The following is an 11,039-nucleotide window of genomic DNA, read 5'->3' as shown; positions in this document are numbered from 1 at the left end:
TCCATGTCGTCGTCCCTCGACAATGAAAAACAAGAATACGGGCATTATTCTTCATGCCAAAGCGAAGAATCACGATAAAAACGCGCTAGAAATGGTAAGTGCTTTTAATAATTTGTGTTTGTGTAATAGTGTTCGGTAAATAATCGGCATTCTAATATGAACTTGTATATCTCGGCAGTCGGAACCTATAGGCTCTGACCAGACGACATGGAGTTAGGGCGAGTCGGCGCATCAGAAAGTACCCGCTTGTTCACGACAACGAAGCCCCACGAGTAAAAGGGAAGTGTCGATCGCAGTCTATGTCATGCGGTTTATCGAGCAGTTACTCGCCGGTGAGAAGCTACGGGTACCGCAGACTGACGTCCCTTATCTCGCGATTAAGGTATGTTTCCCAGCGATACTTAGGGAGGGAGGGCAGCCGCATCAGCACCCGGAGGAGTCTCGCAAGCCGGGTTCTTAGTCATTCTTTTTCTATATTCTGTATACACGATTCTTTCTTTAATAATCCAGATTCATTGTTTAACATACACTTTCGGTGTTTAAGTATATAGTTCATTGTGTAAATATCAATGTAATTGTTTTAAACTCCGCTTTTCATCTGTAAAACGAACCCGAGGGAGTGTACTGCAATCGGGGTCATAGTCATTGTATAGGTGTAATAGTTTCAAATGTAAACCAGCTTTAAATTAATTCATTTTTCCGAAGAACATGACAAATTTTGTCAATGTAAATGTACATGTATCTAAATTCAATTAAATTCATTACTGCTTTCGCTTTTTGAGGTTCTGTTCTAGCACCATCCCGTCAGTACATTTTTAAGCGGATACAAATTTATTTTTAAACGATAAAAAAATAATGAGCTTAAACAGAGAATAAATATTTAAAAAGCGTAAGAGATATATTTAAATATAAAGTTCAATATTTAAACAATAATAAGAAGTATATACACAATGCCTAGTCGGCAACAGATTCATTCCACGATCTGCGATTGTGACCTGAAACGTGGCAATGGCTACAACGCAACTTGCGGACCTCGGACGCTTACGACTCGATCCTCTTTCGTCTAGGACACCCGTGTTGCCTTCTCGTCACAGAGTGATCGCAAACGCGAGTTCGCGATTTTCATCCATCGGCTTGTCATTGTCTCGGTATGGGGAATATAGCTTCCTTATACGCCCATTTTTGAAGTCGAAGCTTCCTTCCACGGTCACTCGGTGTTTCTCGTTCTTCGAGAATTTGAAGTCAAAAATTCCTTTTTGATTGCAAAATTCCTAAGTGCGTCTCGAAATGTTCAACGCCTTCAAAACATTGTCCAATATCCAACGACAACACTTCAACTTGATCGGATGAGGAAGGAAGGCATGCCACACCCTCGAGCTCGCCATGATGTGGGAACGAAGCGGCCCGATCTCAATTCCTGCCAACACTTTTAGTTTAAACAAACACGATCAATATTTAAACGAGACACAAAAATATTTAAACGATAAACATAAATCTTAAACGTTAAAACAAAAAGTTAAATAATAAGTTAATAAGTTAATCGGAGACAATAGTGTTTAAATGGAAACTTGATAAATGTAAACAGTGACAGGGATAATAAACAATAATTAACTTCTACAACTATATAAACATAAACGAGAAGAAACTTACAACGAGAAGAACTCGTTTTCAGTAGGATACGATGCCACATCATCTGTCTCAACAACAAGATCAACAACAGAACATTTGAAGATGGAGTGCACGTGACACATGCGCTGGAAGTCAACCTCGTTTTATATGAGACATACCGTTTTATGTCCATCGGGTGTGATAAACTTCACCCTGACACGGGAAATATCGAGACCCCATCGCTCACATATTTCAGCTAACACTGATTCCCAAGAAGTCAGCGCCGTGAACATTAGCACTCGTCCCTCCCCGTTGTATCTAGCAATAGCACAAAAACTTCCATAATTTAATCGGAAGAGCTAAAAATTGAATACACCAAATGAGAAGAAGAAAAGAAGAAGAACAAGAACAAGAACAAGAAGAACGAAAGATATGAGCCTTCTAAACTTTGTTTGAGAAAAAAAGCAAGCGGAGGCAAAAATTGAAAAACTATGACATAAAGAAAGTTATGATTGGACGCCATTTTTCCCACCTTTTGCAAGGGCAAAAAGTAATTTTCATATCGTGGACCCACTTCAACTTACCGGTGGGTTAAAAAGGAATGTAAAAATATAACGGAGGGTTTGTCCGGGGTGTGCAAAAGTTGGAGGGGGTTTTTGGGAAGTTTTGAAAATTACGAGGGGTGAACAGTAATTTTCCCTAAAATATAAAATATTTCTGTATCTTTAAACATTAGAGTTTGCAAATAAACAACTTCAAACACACGCGACAAAATATATATATATATATATATATATATATATATATATATATATATATATATATATATATATATATATTAAAACAATTAAAATCAGGTTGAAAATATAACTATTTTAATTAATGATTTAATTTTTTCATAATTAATATTCTTCAATATTAATCAATAATATAATAAATTAATATTAATTTATTGTAATTTTATGGAAAAAAAATGTTTTTATTACAAGTTATTTTGTTTGATTAGTAACTTGATATAAATTGTTGGTTTTTTTTTATTTCTTTAGCGTCTCCGTTAATTTTAAAATTAGGGGGAAAAATGGATTTGTAATTACATATATCTCCATATTTTTCTCATAAAAAGGTTTACATGTATGAAAATATAATGCTTATACACTCAAATAAAATTTTCAGTGTTTGTGAGAGTAATTTCACAAATGTGAAAAGAAAAGTGCAAAAAAAATGGTCCTATTCATCTTGGATTTTATCATATGATTGGCTTAGTAAATAATGAAAAAAAAAAGTAAATTTAAACCAAAATTTATTTACGTGTATTTTATTATAGGGCCAAGAATGTGCCCAATTTAAAGCATGTTTAATTTCTATATTAATTATGAAAGCTTAAATGTGTTTAAAGAAGAATTTTATATAATATTAGGGGGCGTTTGGTCACAAGGATGGAATGGAGAGGATTGGAAGAATAATGAAAATGAGAGAATGAAAAAGGCATGAAAATGAAAACTATGTTTGATTGAAAGGATTAGAGAAGTAGTTCATTGGGAAAGGAGAAAAGTGAAAAGAGGAAATATATCAAATTACTATTATGTCTTTTATACAAATGAATATTATATATAGTGAGTTGTTTTAAGTATAATTATTTTTAAAATATTAAGTATTTAAATTAATTAATTATTAGAAATATATATTTACTTTAATATCTCATATTGTTAATCTCCAAATCTTTGTTAATATCATTAATTAGCTATTAATTAGCAATAATAAATAACTAATTTCATTTTTAAAGATACATCTGAATACGTAAATTGCTAACCACAATAATTATATTTTTAAAACATTTATATTTTAAAAATTAAGAATCAAATCAAAAGTTCAATAACACATGTTCATTAGTGGAGAGCTTTTAAATGAGGAGCAGTATTGTCATTTTGCCATCTAAGAATCAACAATCCCGCTAATTTTTAGGTGATTGTCAATCATCCTACAGCAGGGACGGAACCAGGACTCGATGGTAGAGAGTTTGAAGCCTAAAGGCAAAAAGTAAAAATATTCTAAACAAAATAATTATTTTAAATGAAGAATAATGTGCTAATATAACCAAAATTTGAATATACATATTAAAAAAATATAAAGTATAATTTAAAATTTTGTTATTACCGATAGAAAATATATGAGATTTTCAATAATTCAACTAATAAAAATACATCTCAAGTTTATATATATTTTTTAAAATATGGTAAAATTGACCCTCCTCACTACAAACAACCAAACTATTGTTTATAAAAAAAACTTTTGTTGTTTCACTCTAACATATATATATGGCCTCATGATCAATTCAAACTTTTTTAAATTACTAAAATTTGTATATAAGATTTATTTTATTAAAATTTTGAAATAATAGTAATTTTTAAATTTAAAAATAAAATATGGAAAAAATGCAAAATTTGTATATAAGATTTATTTTATTAAAATTTTGAAATAATAGTAATTTTTAAATTAAAAAATAAAATGTGAAAAAAATGCACCAAGTGGGATTTGAACTTGGGTGGATCAAAAGATCCCAAACCTTATGGGTAAACCCACTAACCACTCAAGCACACCCACACTCCATACTTACATATGTCCAAATATTGTATTTTACATGAAATTAAGTATAGAAAAATCGAAAACCACAAAATCTTATATTGTTTAAAAAGTATTTTGTCCAGCGCCGAGGGGGGGCTTCAGCCCCTGCTAGCCCCCCCTTGGTTCCGCCCCTGAATTCCTACACAAACCCCTCACTTCTTTCTCATACCTCGCTCTCCTACTCCCATTGATACACACCAACGCAAAGGATTATATCATGTAAAAAATCATTCCCATTTCACTCTTTCCAACCAAACGCTCCCTTAGATATATTAGGGCATTAGCTTTTATATTTGGTCAGTCTCACCGCTTCTTCTTAAAATTAGTTATAACCTAGGTGACCATTTTTTTGTGTAATGAATACATTATCAAGAGTCCTGTCTTCTTATAACATTAACTAAATTCATATTCACTATTTGATACATTAAATAATATTATTTTGCAATTTGTAATTGATGTTTAGATGGGAATAGTAAGTAATTATATTTGAAGGAATAACATAATCTACATTATTCTTTCCAAGTCTAACAATCTCACTTAAAATACGGGAATCATTATATACAAAATCTTGAAATGATATAGTTTATATGGAGTCTTTTTCAAAACTGGGGATATGAAATCAAGAACATTAGTAACAAACAAAGTCATTAATTAATAATTAAAAAGCTTTGGACTCACATATGGTTAAGGCTTTTTACTTTTAGTATTGTATTTTTTTAAATTGAACCATTAAAATAAAAAAGTATAATGAAAACCTAGGTAGTCATAACCGGGTTGGAAAAGTATAATGAAAACCTAGGTAGTCATAACCGGGTTGGACCGGCCGGTCCAACCAGGTTGAACCGGACCCGGGCACTAGACTGGTCCGGTTCAGTCCACAAAACCGGTTAAACAAAAAACCGGGCATGAATCGGATGAACCGGTCGGTTCAACCATAAACCGGATGAACCGGCCGGTTCACTCGGTTTCAACAGTCAATTAGTTTTGAACCCAAACCACCCCCATATAGAATCTTATTTATTTTGATTTGCAAATTGAGAAATATATATTATATGGGGACACATAAGTAATTTATTAGGATGGGTGGGGCGGGGTGGGGTAAGGTAAACCCAAACCACCCCCACCCCTAGCATTCCTCATAAAAAATCCCCTCCTTGTCCCATTCCCCGCTCTCCAACAAAAAAAAGTGTAGAGATCGAGTCCGAAACCACGAATCGTCTCAAGTTTTGCAATCCTTATACAAAGATGATGCCGTAATAGTGATAAGCCATTACTGTTTGCAGAAACAATGGAATATAAATCAAATTAATCAGTTCCGATCCAACTCGATATTCAAGAAGATACGAGTCATATAGCGATGGATGTAGTTGGATTATTCATGCATCTTAAAGCAAGAGGAAGCATATTTGGGAGATTACGAATACAACGTTCTTCATATTTGCACATCAGTAGTGATTTACCAAGATTATTCGAAGTTAGATTCAAACAGGATTTGTTTCCACATATATAGAGGTGCTAGTCAAAGAGAAGCTGACCATCAATATATTTGTTTTGATAACTAAGATCAGGAATTGACGCGAGTACACACCAACATATAAACAAAAGATGGATTGCTAAGTAGAAAGTAATTGAAGCTACATTCGGTAACGGGGAGGAGCCATACAACGAGTTACCAAAACAACTATCAATGTTACAACAGTTTGTCCTCATGACAATAATTAGTCTTGAGACTCAACCAATATATGACGGAAGTCACTTGGTACATGGTATTCATGCCTTCTATAGATGTCTCTAGAGCTTTCCCATTTGTTTGGAGGCTTTCAAATGTTACAGACTAGTAGTGCAGATAAACAATATACATCTTTATAGAAAATATAAAACAACTTTACTGATAACAATTACATAAGATAATAATAAAATATCCTTCTGATTACATTTGCCATTATAGAAGGAGAGACATTAAATGCATGACTTTTCATTTTACAGCATTTATACTTGAACATGACCCACGGAATTTGATCTTTCAGTGATGCAAATTTTCATCCATGATGCCCCTTTTTTCTTGCATGATCATGAGACTATCAAACAATTGTTTAGAGAAATTGGTTGTCTAATGAATCTTCCATATACTTACCATGTGCATTACATCAAATTTATCTCTATAAATTTCATGCGTTGTTTCAAAAACAAGGAAATGAAATTTATAGTTATTAACATTGGTTTGTTCAAATTTTGGTAATTTTAATCGCGTACTGGTTATTAGTTTTTTAAGTTATCTTTCATTTTATGGTGATTAATGTAGGTTATATGAAAACTACTCATGATGTTAACTATTAGTATAGCTTATTGTGAGACTACTATATAGAGGCCACAAGATGATTAGATAATATACTGTGGGAGAAGTAGGATTAAGCATTCAATAACAAAGGTCAAAGTTATGATCATATGACTACTAACCTTGCCGCATTAATTCAGTGTTAAAGGAGATAAGGAATCTTGCCATAACAGCTTTACTTAAGTTAACTTACTTTCGACTGAATGAGTTGTTTATGAATAAAGCTTGTATAGGTGCAAGCTCATATTACATAAGGTTGAAGCAATAATGAATACAACTTCGGAAAACCATCAAGCATGCAACATTTATGTCCGTTAATTTGATCGTAAAATAAATTATTTCATGGTAGGTGAAATGTACGTCCTTATTACTGTGGTATAGCTGCTAGTTACTATATAGATCTAAGAGTACAATGGTGTGATAGCACTTCATTTCCTTGTCATCACTCGTCATGTTCTTAACTATGTGCTTACATTTATCTACATTGGCAAGGACATATGGATAATATGTATAGGATTAAGGCAATTTTAATTATGTATCATAAAGAGTTATAGGTCATGTCAAATGAAGGCTATTGGACCTATAATATTCACATCTATATCTTGATCTTACAATGCAAAGACTTTCGATAAGAGTGCCCAAAATCTACAAGGATTCGTATTGAAACAGCCATAAAGGAAGGTGATCAGCTAGAGCTTTAAGATCTATGTCAAAATGAAGGTCATGGTTATGGAAATTGTCCCATTGTAGTTGATCAAAGTAGTAGGTCTTAATATAGTTTAAATATTGTAATTGTCATAATCATTTTATGATATACATTATTGTTTATAGACACATATTTATACGATATTGATGTAAAACAAAAAAATAAATAATACACAATATGAACTTGTTATTGACCTCCCCATTGAAGGGATGACGGCTCATTGTTATGTGATCATTAGCGGGTAAATGAAAATGATAACTTCATTATTGAATTAAGTGGAAGGAAAAATTAACAATAGGAAGTGCAAATGTCTCATTTTAGAGCTCCATTATTGCTCCCCACAAATGCCGTCAAGTCTTCAAAAATCAATGCAAATTCAGCGTATAGCTCCATTATTGCTCCCCACATGGGAAGAGCACATGTTTCATCCTATACTTTTTTTTCATTCTTAAGAAATTACTTTTGTATTTTTTTCCATTTTAAATAAATTACCTTTCAAACTTAGCATAATTATAATTTTTAATACCTCATTCTCTTATTTTGCATTTTCTCATTCCCATTCTCTCGTTTTTATTCCGTGAACCAAACACACCCATAGTATTTGGACCAGGTACACATAATTTTTTATGTATAAAAAAAGTGTGTTTTTCTATATATATAAGAATTATAACATTTAAAAAAAATGCATGTGTCTAGCCAACCAAAATATTTTCTTATATAATATAATATGTAAAATTCATAACAATATAGCACAACAACTCCATAAAAATTTAAGTATCTAATAATGGTAAAATAACTGGATGAAGATGGTTTAAATCTTTTATTTATAACGACAATTATTAGTTATTGTTAAAAAAAAAGTTGAGGGGTTAAGGAGCCATAGTTTTAAAAGAAGATTAGTTCTTTTAAAATCCATGTATTTTAGACTTTGTAAGAAAATATTTATCATAAGTAGGATTTTTATCTAAATGGAATATTATTTCAAAAAAAATAATGGTCTTAGTTAGTTCCGGAGAGGTAGGTGTGTTTAGAGAGACACTCAATCTCACAAGAAATTAAACACACACACAATCATGCAAGAGAAAGAAGACATACAAGATGGTTACCCAGTGGAAGGAAAAATTAACAATAGGAAGTGCAAATGTCTCATTTTAGAGCTCCATTATTGCTCCCCACAAATGCCGTCAAGTCTTCAAAAATCAATGCAAATTCAGCGTATAGCTCCATTATTGCTCCCCACATGGGAAGAGCACATGTTTCATCCTATACTTTTTTTTCATTCTTAAGAAATTACTTTTGTATTTTTTTCCATTTTAAATAAATTACCTTTCAAACTTAGCATAATTATAATTTTTAATACCTCATTCTCTTATTTTGCATTTTCTCATTCCCATTCTCTCGTTTTTATTCCGTGAACCAAACACACCCATAGTATTTGGACCAGGTACACATAATTTTTTATGTATAAAAAAAGTGTGTTTTTCTATATATATAAGAATTATAACATTTAAAAAAAATGCATGTGTCTAGCCAACCAAAATATTTTCTTATATAATATAATATGTAAAATTCATAACAATATAGCACAACAACTCCATAAAAATTTAAGTATCTAATAATGGTAAAATAACTGGATGAAGATGGTTTAAATCTTTTTATTTATAACGACAATTATTAGTTATTGTTAAAAAAAAAGTTGAGGGGTTAAGGAGCCATAGTTTTAAAAGAAGATTAGTTCTTTTAAAATCCATGTATTTTAGACTTTGTAAGAAAATATTTATCATAAGTAGGATTTTTATCTAAATGGAATATTATTTCAAAAAAAATAATGGTCTTAGTTAGTTCCGGAGAGGTAGGTGTGTTTAGAGAGACACTCAATCTCACAAGAAATTAAACACACACACAATCATGCAAGAGAAAGAAGACATACAAGATGGTTACCCAGTTCGGCACAACCTTGCCTACATCTGGGGATCAAGCCCGGAGAAACAATCCACTGAAAGAGGTGATAGAATAAAGAGTACAATACTCCCTTACTCACTCAAGACAAAGAATATCCTCTTAAGATTGCCCGATGCCCACTCTCCTCAATCCTCACCAAAGAGTCTCTTACTCGTGGCTCATCCTAAATCATCAAACAGAATATCTTATATAGACGCACCTACGTCCATTAGATCCTTTCTCTATTAAAATTCTCCGCGGCTTCCTAACTTGGACACCTTCCAAAGTTAGATGTTGCAATACCCAGTTGCAACACTACCCATCTTACTGAACATGACTGAGTTCTAGCCAGTTGCAACTGAACTTGCGACACCTTCAACCCTACCGATTCCTTCAGTCCGCTTCATAGCAATTGACTCGTCCCGAGCTCCTCCTGCCTGCAACTGCTTCCTTCCTCACGTCACTTATGCAGGTCTCCTCTCCCGAGGAAAGCGCCTACCAAGGCACACGCAACCATCTCACCAAAGATGGTCACCGAAGATCTCCCGATCTTCTTTCCAAACTTGGTCCAAGTTTTGTCTTCCCATGTGATCTTCGTTTGAATCATGAAAATGTTGTTACTAAACTTGATCTCATCTCATCCAAGTTTAGCCTTCAATATCTTCAAGTTCAAGCATGATCTTCAATCATCCATGCTTAGATCTTCAAATCTTCAATCATATCTAAAGTAATCTTCAAGTAATCTTTAATATGCGATTTGTCTCCTTGAAAAGTTCCGCCCATAATTAGCTCTTAGATCTCCCTTCAAATTGTGTTGCTAAATATGGTCTTGATAATCACATTGGTTTGTCCTTGCCTATCTTAGTTTGTGTCTTCAAATTACTTCACACCAAACTAAATTCCATGCAATCTTCATTATGATCTTTTATTCTTGCCAACAATAGATTATTTCTCTCTTTTAAAAATAGATCTCTCATAAAAGGAGTTTATCAAATATATAATTCATCATCTTGGATCTTACCAAAGATAGATAAAATCATACCTAAGATAAACTTGCTCTTAGAGAGATCCTTTTTCCTTGTTGCTTTTTCCAAAAATTGTTATTCTTCATATGAACCATTGAGAGGAATTTCTCTAAACATAGTCTCCCATCATGATCTTTTAGCCCTCATATCTTCATATGCCATGTCACCATGCGTTAGCCACATCCTCATGCTTGTCACCACTTCTTTTACCAAGTCATCACTGTCACATCATCTCCCTTTGCCATGTCATCTCTTGGCTTATCACATAATGCCAATCCAAGTCTTCTGACCTAACAATCTTAACTCCAAAATTAATAAATAAATAAAATAAAAATCCGATGTGAGATGCTCGAGTTGATCATGTGTTGTTGGCATGGAACTGTAATTAAGTTCGATTGATTATCAATAAAATTGTTAATTAAACACTATTGATGCAGACATTACTTGGATTCTGAATGGTGGCGGAACAATATTCATCCATAGTTCTGTTTATGATATCATCAACAGTGTTATGCACAACATTTGGTGTGATGCATAGTACAAAGCTGGTGAGATGTACTTTTAATCACAGTCGTCCAACCTTATTTCCACCGCTATCTATAGTATTATCAATAGTATTATGTACAATGCTAATTGTGATGGCTAGTGTAAAGTAGGGTCTACAGTTCTCACATTATAGCCGTTGGATCACTATATCAATAGTAATCCTTCAATCACGTTTAACCAGATTTCCACCCTTAGCTATAGTATCATCAACAATGTTATGTCAAAGCACCCCCATTGGCCCTATCTTATGAGTTAT

This window comes from Dioscorea cayenensis, chromosome 16 (genome assembly GCF_009730915.1).
Source record: "Dioscorea cayenensis subsp. rotundata cultivar TDr96_F1 chromosome 16, TDr96_F1_v2_PseudoChromosome.rev07_lg8_w22 25.fasta, whole genome shotgun sequence".
Lineage (NCBI taxonomy): Eukaryota > Viridiplantae > Streptophyta > Magnoliopsida > Dioscoreales > Dioscoreaceae > Dioscorea > Dioscorea cayenensis.
The sequence above is the reverse complement of the archived record's forward strand: the minus strand, read 5'-3'. Positions refer to the sequence as shown.